General features: G+C 47.6%; 1 pseudogene; it reads left to right on the top strand.

The window, feature by feature from the left end:
- The first annotated feature begins 1,765 nt into the window (after nt 1-1,765).
- LOC135908837 (glucose dehydrogenase [FAD, quinone]-like) overlaps nt 1,766-19,859 on the top strand; it is a 161,673-nt pseudogene continuing 143,579 nt past the window's right edge.

The following is a 19,859-nucleotide window of genomic DNA, read 5'->3' as shown; positions in this document are numbered from 1 at the left end:
GCAGCTTTTAATCACCACCATCATCAACATTTATTGTACCCTTAAAGGCCCCGCACGGACATGACACAAGGGGGGTGGGATGGGGGGGGGGCGAGCCGTCAAACAAGTGAAAACCAGCATAATAATAATAATGACAGTTAGCAATCTTTTGTTTGAGGTTAACTCTTTCTTCATGATAATGAGCTGTACTTTCTTGTACTCATGGTCGAGTACAGGTGTGGCGCCTAATTGCGCAGAAATAAATAAAGCTGCTCTAAATGCGCACATTTACTGTTCGACATTAGATGTTGTACTCGATGCTTCGTATCGGATTCGTGTCGCACTCCACAGAGCAGCGTTGATGTGCGAAACCGGCTACTCGTTAATCTTAGCACATTTATGGCAAGGCGACTCGGTTTTGTGCGCAAAACAATCTGTTCAGATGCTGGCTGTACAGTTTCCGATGGGGCTTCACGGAAACTGCTCCAGTACAGCATAATGGTAGTTTACGCAGGCAGACGACGCGCAACCTACTAATAGTTAGGTGCAAGAAGCGGTTTGCTGCTTCTCTCGATAAATGAGACGTAAGGTAAGCTGTGCGGCAACATTGATCAGCTGGGCAGGTCCTAGCATCAGACGACTAATTCACGAGTAAATCTTGTCTTTGGCAATATTAATCCCAACAGCCACACTTCCATTTCAACATTTCGGCGAAATTCCTACTTCGGCTTATACAACTGGTAATAACCAAATGATCTCACGTTTAGTAAAAGAACTTGCGTGCCGTAGTCTTCTCCAGTGGCTCCTTCTGTGTTACCAGCCTTGCACAGTTCCACTAGGCGCATTACAATATCGGAGAAGAAATGATCTTAACGTCTGCAAAACCACATAGTGAAACGCGCTTACGATGCAAAAACACACTTGTCGATCACGACAAAGTGACAAAACTAACGCCAGAAAGCTTTGCTAACCATTGACTTTCTAGGCAGCACTTCATTTGGCTGTTGTAGTCGCACTTTCCAACTAGTAAACGACAGCTACTGTCACATTGTTTCTAGCAATTTGGCGAGATATCAGTGCGTGTATAGAATAGAATATACATCATGCCGGCAAGGATGTACACAATGCGGCGACGAAGTTGGCAATTATAAAAAAGAAAGAAAGAAAAATTAAAGGAAGGTTGCGTCGCTGCTCCTAAGAGCCGAGTGGTTTTCCTACTTTAAGTCAGATGTGAGTGAGTCTGCACACAAAGAACAAAGAGAAAGGACCGCAATTAGAGCCTTCTTAGCCGAATTACGACTGGCCGCGCACGGCATGCCAGAGGCACAGGGAATCGCCGTTTCGACGTAGGGGTGATTCCCCGCGCAAGCGCTTCTGTGACTACCTCTGCCGCGGGAAAGGAGGTGGCCCAAAATTGAAGGAAGGGGTAGCGACTGGCAGTGAAAACGTCAATGCACTCGCTCTTACCGGGAAAAGAAGGATAAACGCGTAAGGTCTGTCCATTAAAGTCTTCTTACGGTGATTAGGTGAAAAAAAATTTTTTTTTAATGCATAAAGGAGAGAGAGACAGATGAAGAGGATGTGAAAGCGGTTGATTTCTGTGAAAGAACTTTCTCTAATCGGCGAAACTCGCGAGTGGCGGAGGGGCGTAAGTGAGAGTTTAGCCAGGGAGAGGAGGGGCACGTTATATAGGCTGCCACACGGCTGGCTGCCCCCCCACGGTCCGTTGCCCATGTGTCGGCCCGGTGCGAGTTCAATCGCGTGCGCTTACCGCATGTAAGGTCGCGCGGAAACCTTGGCATCACAGCGGAAGCACGTCGATTTCCAACGTCACTCATTTGACGACGGAGGGAAGGTTGAGTGCGTTGAAAATTTATTTTTTGTCTAAATTGGCAAATATTTAACGCTGTGTGCTTCTTTTAATTGCGAGGATAAGAGCAACGAAGCAGCAGCGTTTCGCAGGCCTTGACGTTGGAGTGCAGGATCGGGCGACTTCAAGGCGCGCAAATACTGACCGCGGCGCACTTGTGGGGGCCTACGTGAAGCGGAGCACTTTGCCTTTAGAGGTGAAGCCTTGGAATCAGTGACTGTGCACGCCGACGCGCGCTGGGTGGTGATTCAAAGCAAGCGCACGATTGGTCCGAGACTTCAGGGATCTCCAGAGCAAACCTAGTGGTTTGTCCGAGGCCCCGGCCATGCTGACCAAGGCGGACATCCTAGCCGTGACTCTGCTCTTTACGCACCTCAAACCTGAGCAGCAACCGGAGTACTTTGACATCTCGCCACCAGGAATTTACAAGGAATACGATTACATCATAGGCAAGTAGGCTTGTTCTTACATCCACGCTATTGAAGCGTTTGGTGTTTCGCGCCGACCGAAGCCGCGAGATCAAATCCCAGCTGCGGCTGCTGCATGTTGAAGGGCGTGAAATAGAAAAAAAAAACTGCTCTCGTGTACTTTGCATAGGGGGCGCGTTGAAGAACCCTAGGTTGTCCAAATTATTCCTGACGGCGTGCCTAAAAGTAATGTCCTGGTTCTGACGCGTAGAAGCCCCCAATTTATTTTAGTGTTTCACATCCTTTTTCGAAATAAGCCCCTTCAAACGTCACGGATGTGGAATTACAAGAAAAATAAGACAAAGAAGTCATCGCCATCATGACCATCATTGAGGACGAAGGCCTTTCCGATTGAGCTGCACGTTAATCTATGTCATACGTGTGCGGCATCTGTGCCATATCCCTTAAAGGTCGGCACTCGCATCACCGTGCCCCTCACGACAGCATTTGCGATCTACTGGCATCCCTTTCTAAAATAGGCCTCCATGCAGTATCTGCCTTGCGCCTTACTTATTCTTCCTTTTAAGGTGGACTAGAGTATCAGTAAGGCCTGTTCGCCTCCTATGATTATCTTGTAGCGTTATGTTTTTTAAAAAATTATTTTCCGTCGATCGTGGAACGGTCCTTAGCTCGTTCTCAAATTTCCTTGTACTCAAAGAATAAGCTCCCAGACATGGAATTCGGCCTGTCTGCTATTTGTGCTACCACCCGCTTCTATCTGCCTGGAAGTTTCCCGCCATTATACAAGCGAGAACGTGCATCAGAGGGCGTGGCCCTTTTACATCAATCAGGCGCAAACAGCGTACTTGCGCACAGCATATAATTTACCGATGTACCAAGCGACGGCACAGAGGCAGCTAAAGCGACGAAGCCGCTCAGTGTGCCATTGCTGTGGCTCACGCTGCGGCCGGGTTCACGGAATATCATTGTCGGTGCTCCACAGTTTTTGAGCACTGCGCGCGCGGCTGGTGCGCACAGCACGAATGTGCCCCGTGGATTGTCGAGACCTGTTCCGACAGCGGCATGCCGCAGGGTGCGCGTGCCCATGAGCGCTACAGAACACTGCGCCAAGCAAGCCGCCTAACAGTGGCCTAGCAGCGAGGTCCTAGGCATGCCGAGCTTTGTAAATGGTGCACAGCATGCGTATTCATTTTCGCAAAAGTCTCATCCCTTGCTTCAAGACAAAAACTTCTTTTGATGGACTTAAGTTTTAACTGGTAATACATTGTGGAATGTGATTCGTCTTGTTTATTGCTCTGAATTTAGCGACAGCTCCCGGCTTTTGATTTGATTGTAAAGTCATAATGTATGGATTTTTGTTATCCAACAGGGCTGCTGCATTTAATTGTAGGTGTGGTGTTCCAGTGAATTCAATGTCAAAAACTAGGTGAGCGCTGTACCTGTAAAAACGTGTTTGCAGGATATGTCTGTTTTTATGTCCACGATGAGTGCTCTTTACTGACAAACTTTCTATTACAGCAAAATTACCAAGCGACAAAGCTTGTTGTTAGACGACCTATACTCGAGTCAGGTCGCACTGTACCCTTGGCAAGCCAGCTTTACTTCTTTTCGATTAGTCGGCCACTGGTGTCGCAAGACATCTATGATCTGCACTCTCCTCAACCCAAATACACTTACGATTCCAAGCAAATATTGGACCTCTTTTGAATGCTGAGATCGAAAAAATATCGCGTTAGGGGCGTGTCCATTGAAGTATGCATTTAGCATGCAGTCTATATGATACTTGCATGCGAAATTTGATCAGCCGTGCGCTAGAACTGCATTTCAGCAATGAACGCTACTAGAAAGCGACATTACACTGCTCCTTACAGAAGGTGTGGTTCAGGATGCAGTGCCATACATGAATTACGTATTTCGCCTTGAATTTCAAGACGAATACGTCATAGGGCCGGTGGCAGCGTGCAGTGCAATCGTGGCAGCATGCAGTGCAATCGTGAACGTACGTCGTAAACATATTCTTCGAGGAAAATCAGTTCTGCGGAAGGCCGTACGGTAGAGGAAGGTTCGTCAAATGGAGCCGTCCTGCAGAAACCCCTATGGGTTTGCGTGGCAGTTTCGTGCTACGGATGGGTGGAGGACAATTTTCCCATTTCATATTCAGCGAGGTCAAATAAGGCTCCTCAGGAAGAAATTTTTCTCGCTAAAAATATTTTGCTGCTTTTGATCACCACTACTTAGCAAGAGCACGTTAAAGGACACCGCCACCGAAGGAGTAAAGTGCCATAATTTGCTGCAGGAATATTTGCATGAATGTCCCAGGCTCAGCTTGTGTGACACGAACAGTGATGAAGATGGCGTATCAGCAGACTTCTCGTGTTCTGATCTGATTTCTCTTACGTCTTAAGAAGCGCCTATCAAACCTAAATTCTTTTCTGTTGGTTGTCCCTTTTAAAAATTAACTTTCTATTGATTTCACATGTATGTAACGTATTATGGTTCCAAGAAATATTATGACCTAATTGAGCACGAATTTATGAGCTAAAACACGTACACAGAATGGTAGTAAGACTAATTATCGCATCCCAATTGCTGCGCCATTCCTTTAACTGTGCTACATCAGGCTGTAATTCTGTGACATCGACTGGGCAAGCTATTCGCCTATAAATCACGCACTCGCCCACGATAAGACCGATAGAGGAATGCATCATAAATGTCATGCTAGTGATGCATGAAGCGGCCTTAGCCCGCTCCCTTGTGACACCTCATATGTTATTCGAGGTGAATTAGGTATGAAGTCGTGGAACCTTACCGCTCGGTATCGATAGTTTAGAAATTCTGCTATTCACGCCGTCGTTTTGTGATTGAGGTACAGATTACGAATTGGTCGTACTAGCATCAGTCGAATATGGGGAACATGGCCAAACGTCTTTGAAAAATGAATAAAAATGGCACAATGTAAATGTACGTGTAATGCTCTCTGTAGGTCTGTTAGGTATGGTAGAAGCGCAAAAGGTTGCGTCCGGCATGACAAGTTTTTCCGGTAACCATGCTCAGTATTAAGAAGCAAGTTGTTCCAGCTGAGAGGACCCATTACCTGTGAGTGTATGATATAATCGAGTATTTGTGTTAGATTGATATTGGTGATATTGAACTGTAGTCGTTTGACTGATTACTGTTACCAGATTTAAATATAGATGCGACATAAAGGGATTTGCAATGATTTTGTATACAGCCAGAATCGATGGATTGTTAGAAAATTAGGGTGAGAAGCTTGGGGGAATGAGGGCAGATTAATTTTTGTAGGTCGACGCTGACGCCATCGGGACCCGGACTAGTTTTGTGCGGGTGGCGATCGATAGTGCTCCATACACGGCGTTCCGTGATTAAAATTTCTGGGTAGGGCTGTGTAACGGAAAGCTGGGGCTAATTCAGTGAATGATTTATCGAAAGTTGCCTAGCGGAAACCTCAGTGAAGTGCTTATTAAAATTTGCAGCTAAGTGTTCTGCCAGTGAAGCACTGTCGTCTTTACTCGTCGATGCCGGTTGTAAGTGTTCATTTTAGGATTCACTACATTCAAAAGAATTTTACAGTCCCTTTCTATTCAGTTAGGGAGCGTTTCATTAAAATATTTCTCCTTGGAGACTGACGCCTTTTTTTAACCAGTAATTTTTTCGTAGTCTGTCCAGTCTTGGGAACCACTTGAGCGACTCGCTTTACCGTAAACCCTATTGCTCTTGTTCAGTCAGCATTTTACGCCTCGGGTAAACAATGGGTCATTCACTATTGCTGTTATTGTTACTTTAGGAATACAAGCAGCCTCGAATGTGCCACTGCTGCCTACAATGAACGTTTCGCATGCAAGTCCCGAGCACGGTATTCTTTAACTAACTTTGACTAATTGACAGCAATCTTGAGGTGGCGAAAACACGCCATAATTATGAGACACGCCTTTCGAATAATTCCAGCCGCGTGGCGTTTCGTTACCGCGCGCCTAAAGCATAGCGCGCGAAATCGTTTCTCCACTGGCGCAGCAGCGCGAATGGAGCAAGCCGGCGCGTAACATTAGGGCAGTTCATCTTAGGTCGTACTGCTGCAAATAGTTGGAAAAGTATTCTTTCAATTCTTTGAAATCCGCTTCGTGCAGCACCTTCTTCGGGAATTCCTCTTCTGTGCACAGAAGTGCCTAAGCTTTGTGCAACTTTCACAATGTCCTGCACTTGAAATTCCGCACGAAATCTGCTGGAGCAAAAGAGTGCTGCTCGTGCGTGATGTGCAGCAAGGCGTGCGGAATCTATTTCATCGGGCGTTTCCTTGCGTTGGTGTTTACCTTTGCACGAGCAACCAGGTCCCTTCCATAGGAACTGCGCTTGTCTGGAGCTGTAGGTCACCGCAGACGTTGGTTTTCATGTAATGAATTCTTGTCTTGATCACAGTGCCGGCAAAAGACTTTAAAAACATCCAGTGCCCCTGCGACCAAGAAAACATTCAGCCTGCAGTGAACAAAACAACAGCGGTCCTTCACGTCGCCTTTGCTTCGACAGGCATCACAATTTCATAGTGAATGTGTGTAGTCGATATGATCAGCACAGATTTAAAGTGAATGCAGCCTGTGGTAGTGAAACCAACATGAATACATAAAAGCGCTATGCCTAATGTTGTGAGTTAGAAAAACAGTTTTCTTCAATGAAAAAACAAAAAACAAAGTACAGTTGAGGGCGTGTCTGCGGCGACATCTCGTTCCTGCTAATGATGTGGCGCGCTGCTTCAAAGGCCTCTCCGGTTACTGTTCTTGCGTGGTGCCGTAATTGCGCAGCGTCGGCACTCAAAGCGCTACCTTCCCGCAATCCTAACAGTTATTAATGCCGGTGTTTTGAAGAGCGCGGCGCTTTACAAAACCAACGCTAAGAACCGCGGCAGAGTTTCGTCAGGCTCTCGGGCTTTGATTGCTTAAGAATGAGCTGACGTCCCTGCCAGCTGTGATGACTCCTCTTGCTAACTGTAGACAGAAGAACCTCCGATGAGGAGGCACTTGTTTTTCTTTTCTGAATTGTCCACCTCCCATGACGGGGCAGCAGGAGATCGCTGCGTCAAGTGCTGATTCGTCCGCGCATTCACAAATTTCTATGCTTTTTTTCGTACGTCTGCAAAATTACAGTGATAATTATATGGCCGACTAATGAACTGTAATAACTAGTCCTGTAGTCCCAACGACAATGTGTTTTATTTTAGAATCAGAAGTTTTTGTAAATGAACGTTGTAAATCATATCTGAATTCTCCGTTTTGTTCGCGGGCAAAAGGCAGCTTATCATTAAAAGTAACTTTCCTGCAGTATTTTCCGATCATCGAAGTTCAGTTAAGTTTTGCAAACTGACTTTAATTCAATGAAACTTGGACCAGAATAACATCAGAATCAATTCTTTTCCCTCTTCGTAATAAGTCCGTGCGCTGATCCCCTTATAATCAACCGCTCTCGACTGGCGGATTCTCTAATGATGACGTAAGAACGGAACACAATGGAATCAACAGAATTGTTGCGCGATGTCGGCATCGAATATATCACTGATGCCAACGAGAATCGCAATGCGGGCGCCGTGCACCGGTGGCGCAAGTGGCGCTCGTCCGTGACGCCGCGATCCACCCGAGACCTCTTCTGCTCAATCTGATCAATGCAACAAATCGAGTTCAACGAGGACAACAGCACCAGGCTCGATATGACAGTTATCGTTGTGAGAGTGCGTTAAGTGCGAGCCTCTTCCAAAACACATGACAGGCCAGATATTACTACCAAGATGGGGAACAGGCTCCTCTTTAAGCATCGGTTTCATTTTCTGATAGTAAAGGTGCTGATTCGCGGTTCTAGCTGAGTACTGTACGTCATTCAAACGCTCAATTTTAACATATACGGTATCTGTGGGACAAACTATAGCATGCACAGGGCTGAGTTTCTCCGCCTGTGAGCAGGCCAAACAATCCAGAGACAAATCAAAAGCTTGCTGCTAGATGAGCGCATGATTTTTCCTCTATGTCATAAGAAATAAAGTTTAAAGTTCAAGTTGCTCTGATATGTACCGACGTCGCCTAATTCTTGCAATAAACGTTGCTAAAAGATATTGTTCTGTATTCAGCAGTACATAATGGTGGACTGAGTTATTAGAGTGAAGTACATATACAATAATGCACATGATACAAAAGGCTCAGCCGGCTATTGCTACATGAGGTCGTGGCAAACCAAATTTTGCCGGATGGCGCTATGAGCAAACTCGGTGCTTTCCGTTGTAGGAACGTTTGTCTGTAGACGATACGCACGTGTAGCAGGCGCTCCCGTCACCGTGAATCTTTTGTTGCTCACAATCTGTAAGCTGAAATTGTCTGGGAACTTAGTTTTGTTTGGGCGCGCCTCATTCCGATGCCATTGCTGGCGCTGTAGGTGCTTGAAAGTCATATTAATTCACCCTCCGTTAATAGTCATGACTAAGCGCATAGTCTGAAAAACAGCGATAACACCAATGAGGACAACCACTATACAAGCAAGGACTCCGGGGAAAGAGGTACAAAATAAAACAGGAGAGTGGATGTAAAACTCTGCAGGGGGAGGGGGGGCACTGAGCACACAAACACTACAGTTTGTCGGATTTCTTGCGTTCTCGCACTGCGTCTCAAAACTTTTGCTTCGACCATTCAGTAGCTCGTTTTCTAAGTGTGCCAGCGTCACTGTCAACGTCAGGGAGACCTAAATGCAGTGAATAAGAATTACAAGATCTTCCACGCTTTCTCTTTCATAAGCGGCTCTTAATGCGAAGTCGAGGAAGTGACCTTGCCCCTTAGCGCTTGAGAGAGCGGCCGTCCTATGCGAGGTGTGCTTCTCTTACAGAAACTATTGTTTTCTGCAATTAAGCAAACTGCATTCGCCGTGCGATGGTCTTTCTGGCATTTTCTCTAGGCTGGCGTCCGAGCTGTAGCGTTTTAATGGCTTTCTCGGCATGCTAACAGGAAACGGAAAGCTTCCTCGCCCAACGGGCCAGCTATGACTCGCAGGGGAGCGTATACCAAGGTGTTTTTTTTTAGCGTAGAGACTTAAAGATAGAAAAGTGCAAAAAAAGAAACAATGCTGCTTGTTACCTACTCAGCACATTAGCTCAGCTGGAAGACGACACGAAAAGAGTGCGAGCAGTTTGCCGGAACAGCGAAGCAGGCGACAGTGACGTCTGACGCCACGCCCGGAGTTCCCTTCTCATGATTCGGAGTCCTTTTTCTACGTTTCAACTCATACAGCGGGACAGATGCTATTAGAAGTGGGCAGTGAAACCTTAATTTGGGATAGCTATTGCATGCTTGGTTAGAACGCCGCGCTACTGGAACGAGAACAAGAGACAACAGGACAAGCGCTGGAGTTCAGCCTGTGCACTGAATGGGCAGAAAGCGGGTAATTCAATGCAAAATAAGTAATATGAAGGGAATCAAGCAAAAACATGAGAACAGGTATGCTGAAGCCAAATGAAAGAGGATGGAGAGAACGAAATTAGGAAAATGAAGGGAGGTGAGAGCATGCCGTCGATTTGTCATCACCATTATATATTGTTGCGTGTGGAAAGACACAGACGAAAGATGCTATTTACACGCAATTTACACTGGAGCCAGGCAGCCAGGCTGACACTCACTCGTGCCAAGGGCACCGAACTATTTCTTCATCGTTCTCGCGGCGGCTTGTCTCTTGAGCATCGCTCTATGATATCGTAATATTACCCCCCGGCGGCAAAAGCACCATCACGGTTCTGTTAAATATCCGAGGTATATGGAGAGTTGTAGGGCTTGCGTCGCGCAACGTGGACAATGTCACTGGTTGTCACAGCGGAGGATGTAGTGGGCGTGGCTAGAACGATTTCATAGGTGACATCGGTCACTTTGCGTATCACGCGATATGGGCCTGTGTAACAGGAAAGCAGTTTTTCACAAAGGCCGACTTTACGCGATGGTGACCAAAGCAACACGAGGGCGCCGGGCACGAAATGGACATCACGGTGACGGAGGTCGTAGCGTTGTTTCCGCTTATCTTGAGACACTTGTAGACGAGCGCGCGCAAGTTGGCGAGCATGGTCAGCATGGGCGATTGCATCACGGGCATAACCGCTAGTTGAAGCTGTGGAGGACGGAAGCACAGTGTCCAGTGGTAGCGTCGGTTCGCGGCCATATAAGAGGTAAAACGGGGGAAAGCCAGCAGTTTCGAGACGGGAAGAGTTGTATGCAAAGGTAATGTAAGGTAGAGCCAGGTCCCAGTCACGGTGGTCGTCTGAAACGTATTTGGATAGCGTGTCTGTAAGGGCGTGGTTCAAGCGCTCAGTGAGGACTTTCGTTTGGGGGTGGTAGGAGGTGGTAAATTTATGCTGTATTGAGCAGGCATGCATGATGTCGTCAATGACTTTGGTCAAAAAGATGTGGCCGCGGTCTGTAAGCAATTGACGCGGAGCACCATGCATATAAATGATATCATGTAGGAGGAAGTCCGCAACATCAGTTGCGCAACTGGTCGGAAGAGCACGGGCTAAGGCGTAGCGGGTCGCGTAGTCCGCCGCGACTGCAACCCACTTGTTTCCTGATGTGGATTCCGGAAATGGGCCGAGAAGGTCCAAGCCGACACGATGGAAGGGCTCGGCAGGGATGTCGAGCGGCTGCAGGTAACCAGAGGGGAGCTGGGAAGGCTTCTTGCGTCGTTGGCAAAGTTCACAAGCGGCGACGTAACGTCGTACGGAACGGGCAAGGCCCGGCCAGAAAAAACGGCGACGTACACGGTCATAGGTTCGAGATACGCCGAGGTGTCCTGCCATTGGTGCGTCGTGAAGCTCTTCTCGAATGGTGGAGTGGAGGTGTTTAGGTATTACAAGCAGGAACTCAGAGCCGTCCGAATGAAGGTTACGACGGTACAGAGTACCGTCGCGGAGGACGAAGAGGCGTAGAGCAGCATCGGCCGGAGAGTGTTCAAAACGGTCGATGAGTGCTCTGACGTAATCGTCACATCGTTGCTCGTCGTCGACATGAAGCAGATGTGAAACAGATAATACGCAAGAAGCACTGGCAGTATGGGAGGAGTCAGAGTCGTCAACAGGGTAACACGACAAACTGTCAGCGTCTTGGTGCAGGCGGCCAGACTTGTACACCACGGAATATGAAAATTCATGTAGCCTCAAAGCGCATCGACCAAGCCGGCCTGTAGGATCTTTTAGCAATGAGAGCCAGCAGAGAGCATGATGGTCAGTGACTACGGAAAAAGGGCGACCGTAAAGGTAAGGACGGAACTTCGCAACCACCCAGACAACAGCAAGGCATTCGCGTTCCATAATGGAATAGTTGCGCTCCGATGGTGCTAGGAGGCGGATCGCATAAGCAATAACGCGATCCTTGCCGTGCTGACGCTGGGCTAAGACGGCACCTACACCATGACCACTGGCATCTGTACGTAATTCTGTAGGGGCATCAGGGTCGAAGTGGCAAGAATGGGTGGTGAGGTTAGAAGAGTGGCGAGACGAGAGAAGGCGGCGGCTTCTGCAGTACCGCACGAGAATTGTACGCCTTCCTTCAAAATGTTAGTTAGGGGCCTAGCAATTGTCGCAAAATCTCGAACAAAACGACGAATGTACAAGCACAGCCCTACGAAACTTCGAACGTCTGCGGCTGTCTTCGGAACCGGAAACTCTCGGACAGCGCGAGTTTTGTCGGGATCAAGCTGTACTCCGGAAGCGTCAACGAGATGGCCCAGAAGAGTCATTTGTCGGTGGCCAAAACGACATTTGGACGAGTTAAGTTGCAGCTTTGCCTTTCGAAATATATCAAGTATAGTTGTGAGACGCTCAAGTTGAGTGATGAACGTTGGCAAGAAGACGATGACGTCGTCGAGGTAGCAGAGGCATGTGGACCATTTGAAACCTTGGAGCAAGGAGTCCATCATACACTCGAAGGTTGCAGAGGCGTTGTCTAATCCAAACGGCATTACATTAAATTGGTATAGGCCATCAGGTGTGATGAACGCGGTTTTTTCTCTGTCCATATCGTCAACAGCAATCTGCCAATATCCCGAACGAAGATCAATAGACGAGAAATAGCTGGAACCGTGCAGGCAGTCAAGGGCGTCGTCTATACGTCGGAGCAGGTAGACGTCCTTCTTTGTAATGCTGTTCACATGACGGTAGTCTACACAGAAACGCCACGTGCCATCCTTCTTCTTAACCAACACCACAGGTGATGCCCAGGGACTCGATGAAGGCTCAATGATGTTTTTATCGAGCATTTTGTTCACTTCATCTTGAATTACGCGGCGTTCCGACGCAGAAACTCGAAACGGTCGTCGGTGAATAGGCGCAGCATTGCCAGTAAGATTCCGATGCTTGACCGCGAGCGTCTGGCCTAAAGGGCGATCATCGAAGTCGAAAATATCGCAGTAGGATGGTAATACTTCGTAAAGGTCTTCAGCCTGCGTAGAGGAGAGGTCCATCGCAACCATTTTCTTTATGTTGGGATCGACGCCCGAGGCTGGCACGAGGGGCATGCTAAGCTTGCGAGAACCATCGGTCGATAACGCTGCCACGTATTGGTCGCCGAGACAATCAATGGTGGCAAGGCAAATACCTTGCGGTAGAATTTGCTTTGCCAATCCAAAGTTACAGACAGGCATGCGAGTGTGGTTCGCAGTTATAGTAAGTATACTGTGAGGCACGGTGACGTCATACTGTATTGGGATGTCGGGCAGAGGAGTGACGAGGTACTCGCCATCAGGAACTGGTGGGAAAGACAACAGTTCAATGTAGGCAGGTGAAGAAAGCCGCTGGAGCGTACGTAGCAGTGGGGTGCGTCAGAAGGTTCTGCGAGCATCGGCAACTCAAGGCGAAGGATACTGGAAGAGCAGTCAATAAGAGCAGAATGGGTGGAGAGAAAATCGAGGCCGAGAATGAGGTCGTGGCGGCAATAAGCAATTAAGGTGAAGGAGACAGGAGTGTGGCGGCCGGCGATGCTGACACATGCCGTACACATGCCGACGTACCGCCATCCGCAATGTGGACGACGCGTGCCGACGCTGGCGTGAGGAACTTGTTCAGTCGTCGTCGGAAGGCAGCACTCATAATAGAAAGATGTGCTCCTGTATCGATGACTGCCGTGACAGGATAGCCGTCAACGTCAACGTCAAGAAGATTTCGGTTAGTAGGTAACGTGAGCAGAGGATTTGAGGGCAGGGTCGACAATGCAGCTTCACCTCCAGAAGCTGCAGTGCCCAGTTTTCCGGCTGGGTCCGGGAGGCGATAGGCGGCGAAGAGAAGCGGCGGGGTTGGGGCGAACGAAACTGGTGGCGTCGAGGTGAGGGCGAGTGGCTGTAGCGAAGGTTCGTAGCAGGGGCATCAGTGGTAGTGGGTTCATGGCGGGTGGCATAGGGTACAGAAGGTTCAAAGGTGCGGGAATAAGTGGCGGCGTAACTCCGAGGAGGTGGTGGCCATCAGTTTCGGCAGTGACGGGCGACGTGGCCGATGCGACAGCAGTGAGAGCAGCATTCCGGGCAAGTTGGTAGTCCATTGCTTAAAAGATATTGCGCGACATAAAAAACGACACGGACGTGAAAGAACGTGTGTCGTCTTCTTTCACGTCCGTGTCGTTTTTTATGTCGCGCAATATCTTTTAAGCAATCGACAGCAGTGAAAGAAGATCGGCCTGTCATCAGGGGTGCGCCATTCGGACGGGTTGCGGTGAGATGTGGCAGAAAAGGACTGCCGGGGACGAGGAGAGCCACTAAATAACTGGGGAACGTTGGGTCGAGACGTGGAACACACGGTGTTCAGACCCATGTTTTCAAATTCCTGTCTGACGACTGCCTGAATCATCGCAATGGTGGTTGCTGGTGGATCGGGAGGCGTCGTGGAGAAGGCTGGCGAACAGGTGGCCTCGAGTTCGCGGCGAACAATACGGGTGACGTCGTCGAAGGCGGTGGTCTGACGCAGTCGACCCTCACATGTCGACGTATCAGCAGTGTTGGGTAGCCGCGCAATGTGGTGTGAGATACCGCGGCACTTAGCGTGTTCAAGGCGACGGCATTCTTTTATAATGGCGTCGATAGTCGAGACGTTGCCGAAAAGAAACAAATTGAAAGTTTCGTCGGCGATGCCTTTTAGCACATGTGCCACTTTATCTGCTTCGGACATATTATCGTCAGCTTTACGGCATAGAGCCAAGACGTCGACGATGTAGGAAACGTATGGCTCTGTAGATGTCTGAACACGAGACGCAAGAGCCTTTCTGGCGGCAGCCTTGCGCCCAATGGGGTTGCCGAACAGTTCCCGTAGCTTTTCTTTGAAACCGTCCCAACTGGTTATTCCGTCATCATGCGTTTGGTGCCACACGCGTGGGGTGCCGCCGAGATAAAAGATTGGCGAGCATAATTGTTGAGTCCCACCTGTTATTAGCACTGGCGTGTTCATACAACTTAATCCAGTCGTCGACATCCTGTCCCTCCAGGCCAGAGAACACACCTGGGTCACGGTGTGGGGCAACCGTGACGATTGGAGCAGTCGGACAAGCCGAAGCCGTTGCAGAGGCGGGCTCGTCACCGGGAGGCATGGTGACAAGCTCGGTGTGCCGACCACTTCGGCGTCGTTCCGTGGTGAGGACGAGGATCACTGACCTCCACCAGAAATGTTACGTGTGGAAAGACACAGAAGAAAAATGCTATTTACACGCTATTTACACTGGAGCCAGGCTGACACTCGCTCGTGCCAAGGGCACCGACCAACTTCTTCGTCGTTCTCGGGGCGACTCGTCTCTTGAGCATCGCTCGATGATATCATAATAATATAGACCTATTAAAATTCATACCTTTACTAGATTTATAAAATGCACTCGAATAAAGGCCCCCTTCTCCTTTTCTGAACCGGTAGGTACCAGCGCGTTAAATTTCCTCATCACCATCATGATCATCATCATGATATTTTTTGAAGGCACTTTGTTCAGTTGTATATGAAATAATTTTAGCCACTGTAGCCGATAATATTGCAACCACGTATTTATTTTTCGAAAAGAAATGCTGCTCTAGCAACTTGAACTGTAAGTGCCATCACTTTTGAGACGTACACGAAATTGCCACGAGAGTGAGATGTCAAGGTAGGGAGGTGAAAGATACGCACGTCTGGTTTGCGACCCACGCAGGGTAGACAGGTTAAAGGATGATGGAAAATAACAAAGGAGGAAATGGCCACGTCACTGAGTGCCTCGCTGAAATGACGTCGAAGCGCGTAGGCCTGCAGGTGCTACGTCAGCACACGTACTGCATAGACGTCAGTAGCGTCGCCTCAGCAACGCCATAATAGTCCACTTTTGGTTACGCACAGCAGACCGCCCCAGCTGCAGATGGCAGATTACGTTCCTCAGCGCGTGGCTCGAATTCTAAAACAACATACACTTTCAGCTCCTCTCCTACACAGGCGTTATACAATTACATCTCATTTTCTGCCGTCATCGACTGCGCTTCCCGTCCGTTGGTACCCATTCTGTAACTATAATGATCCACCACTTACCTACCCTGCGCGTTAAATGGCCTGCCCAGCTCCATTTTTTTTTCTCTTACCGTCAACTAGAATATCGGCCAGCTCTCCTCTCTTGTTGACATTTCTCGCGAACTGTGCCGCGCTGCGCGCAACGGGGCTATTGGACTCGCGCAGTCCGCAGCAAATCGCGATATCTCAATGCATTGTTATTGCCGAAGTCATGTTAAAAGAAGTTCATGATGAACTTCGTAAATTGGGCTGTGAGTAGAATCGGCTGCTTTTACCGGCTTTTTATGAAAATAAACATGACTTATAAGGCCAGCCAACTGAACTGTTCTCATCAACTGCAGCTACCGGCCGCTGCTCAGTTTTTGGTGTGTTTTTTTTTTTAAATAAGGTCACCTATCGCTGCCTTCTATTTGATTTTCTCTGCTTGGGCTTCCTTGGTCTCTCAGATGGACTCGCGAGCTAGACGCCTGGCGATACGAAAAAAAATGTGCGCATTCTCACAGCACTGCAAGAACACAATGAAATGCGACACACCGACCCATTTGCGGTCCATTTGGAGTTTATAAGCACAAACGCATTCTCGCTTGAGGAACCGTCGTGCTTTATTGAACAAAATTTGGATGGCCGCGCATCAAAACGTCAGCGTGCTGGCGAGGAGGCAGAATGTCATTTCTGACTCCGCGTTTAGATTCTTTGACTGCGGCCTGAGGTGCCTTCATACAACTGTAAGTGAAGAATCAGGGAATCAAAATTTTGCGATAGCCATCGCACAGTGCCGAACCGTACGCGCGTAGCACCGGGCTACGTGTGACCATGGAACAGCCGTTTTATGTGTTTGCAGGCGTACGCTCTGTGGAGCCTTGCCGATTCTTGCAGCGCATCCGCTAACCTTCACTTCGCTGCGCTTCTCGCGCGCACATCTAAGATACGCCTGCGGTAGGGAGGATTCGTTCCTTTAGTCAAAGCAGCCGCTTCTTTCCCATCTTCCAGGATGAAGAGTCGGCTGGCCGGCGCACGATGCCGAGGGCAGCAAAATGCACACATTCTACGTAACGCTCTTCTACGTAACGCGCTAACGGAATCAAAAGCTTTGCACAGATCGGGAAATATGCCAAGGTGAAGAGCTGATCTTCAATATTTCTGATTATTTGCTGCTTGACGGCAAGAAGAGCGTCCTGAGTTGTCTTGTTTTTCTGAAAACCATACTGTGAGGGGGATATTATATGATACTTGGTTAGATATTTTGACCGTCTGTTATTGATTGACAATTCGTAAATCTTTGAAAACACCGGTAGCAGTGAGATTGGCCGGTAATTCGTAATATCGTCAATTCTACCTCCTTTGTGTATTCGAATTACTTTGGCCAGCTTTAATTTATCTGGGAAGACTCCAGTAGAAAATGCGAGACTAATGAGATAGGCTAGGACAGGGCTGATAATTAATGACACTCGCTTTACAGGTTCAGCTTTAATTTCATCATACCCACTTGCGACATTATTTTTTAAGCATACTATAAAACCATTGATTTCTCTTTCGGTAACGGCATCCAAAACAAATGAATTTACTCGACGAGAAGACCAGTAGAGCCCACTTTGTTGAATAGACGGCTGGGGTACGGCTGCATTAATGAAATACTCGTTAATTTCATCTGCTAGCGTCTTGCCTCCTGTAGAGTCATTGATTACTATTTGGTCAGCCTTAACCGGTGATGGGTTTCTTCCAGTAAGGTAATTTACCTGTCTCCAGATCTTTGCCGGATCCGTTCTTATCCTAGCAAACATTGCTTCATAATATGCAAGTTTGGCTTTCTTTATATCAGCGTTTAATTGATTGCGATATTTTTTAAAATTGTTTGAACAAGTCACCGTCTTTGCATTTTATGAATTTGTGGAACATATTATTTTTCTTCTTGATGCGTTTTAGCAGGGCGGTGTCAATCCAGGGCTTTTTAATCTTCCCCTTGCATTTCTTATACTCTCTCAGTGGAAATGCATCATTGTAGCAACTAAGAAAGACCCGAAGAAAAACCTCATACGCAGAATTTGCATCCTGCTGTAAGTACACATTTGACCAGTCAGCCCACTCAATTCAAGAATGAAAGTAGCTTAACGATGAGTCATTCACCACCTTATGTTCAAGCCTGCTGCGTTTATAGTTCGTGGTTAGGATATGTTATGTGGCAAGAATATAGGCAGATGGTCACTGATGTCGCATGATAATGCCCCTGCTTTGAAATCTGATCCATTCAGGTTTGAAACACATATATCTATGGAAGTAGAACTTTGTGAAGTAATTCGGGTTGGCATAGAAATAGCATTTTCGCCCCCATAAGAGGATAAGAGATTCAGCAAGTCGCGCGCAGAAGAGTCGTCTGCCAACGTGTCGATGTTTGGATCTCCCAAGAGAAAGAACTGCTTATTAGTATTAATACAATAGAATAATACATTTTCTAAATGCTGCAGGAAATGCCGCTTGTATCCAGTCGGTGGTCTGTACAGATCAGCAATTAAAAACGTGCTGGTTTCCACCGTTAGGCACTCTATATCCCTATTCATAACTGTGCACTCATCAACAATATGATGCATACTTTCGCTGTAGATAAATAATCAGGCCACCACCTCTACATGTTCTGTCTAATCGTATCGGAATGTAATCAGTAAAACAAGGAGAAGGCTCATCTTTGCTTAACCATGTTTCTGTGAACATGAATGTGTCAAAATTAACTTGCAGGGATTTTAGCCAAATGTCCAGCTCATCTTGTTTGTTCCTCATGCTACGGACATTTAAGTGTAATAAGGAAAAACATGGGTGTAAATATTGAAGATTTGATTTTAGCGTGGACGATTCAGTAATGAGCGAGGGTGAGTTGAGCATCATACTGATTAAATTAAAAACCCGGGCCAACACAATGACGTCTAAGATTATTTGATGCGGTCGATATCTTGTTTGTTTGCAATTCGAATGGCATCGGTCTGTTCATCTTTCCTTGCCAAAATTTTACCCGAGCTGACCCAGACGTATTTCCATCCGGCTTTTTTCTTTTCCGCAAGGGCAGCCCCAAGAAGTTGCTTGTTCTGTCATGTTTAGTGCTCATTCACGTAAATGGTAGTGATGCCTGTGCCCTTATATCCCACATCTTCAGATGACAGCTTCTTTTTTTTTTACTTGCCAAGGAACGTGTTGCGCTTGGTTCGTGATATGAACCGTACATTGATGTTCTTATCCTCTCTGCGGGCCGTGGGCACCCGGTGGCAAATGTCGATATCAGTATCAGTTACCGCTTCACCAACAAGTTCACCGATCTTTTTTATCACTGAGGTCGAGTCGAGCTCCTCTGGCACACCCCTGATTTCCAGGTTATTACTTCGCTGATATTGTTCGAGCTCGTCCACTTTCTTTTCAAGTCTCTCGTTTTCCGCTTTGAGATGTTGATTCTGAGCTGTTAACGCTTTTATTTCTTGATGTAACGCCTTGATGTCACCACTAATTGCCTTAACTTCATCACAGGTGTCTCTACAGAAGCGCAGACTATCTTTTATTTGCCTCATTTCAGTCCGCATTTCCCTGCGGAAGTCTCATAACGCACTTGCGAGTTCCTTTTCTTTTTTCTTTGACATCGTGTGCCCACGTTAAAAAGCAGTCAAAATACAAAATATATATCTATTTTTGGTTGTCCGGCAGCAGTGCAGCAAGCAAGGTAATTACTATAACCTGTCAAGGCCGTTTGTTCTTACCTGTAACGATATACAGGATCACTTAGTCGCCCTGCTCGCTGGGTGCACTGCTGCCGGACTGATGAGCGAAGCAGGGATTCCGGGCTTATGTAGGCAGCGGGCACTCTGCTCCGTCAGCGTAGGCAGAAACGAGGATGCGCAGTAGGATGCACGGGCGTCACGGTAACCAGAGGGCTCAGGCAGCCTGCGTCGTTGATGGCAATCCGAAGCGTTGATCCAAGGCCCCAGGAAACGTGTGGCTGTAACGATATACAGGATCACTTAGTCGCCCTGCTCGCTGGGTGCACTGCTGCCGGACTTGACTTGAAGCTTGAATCATTGCT

This window comes from Dermacentor albipictus, chromosome 2 (assembly GCF_038994185.2).
Source record: "Dermacentor albipictus isolate Rhodes 1998 colony chromosome 2, USDA_Dalb.pri_finalv2, whole genome shotgun sequence".
Taxonomy (NCBI): domain Eukaryota; kingdom Metazoa; phylum Arthropoda; class Arachnida; order Ixodida; family Ixodidae; genus Dermacentor; species Dermacentor albipictus.
Note: the sequence above shows the minus strand (reverse complement) of the source record. Positions and strands in the feature narration are given on the sequence as shown.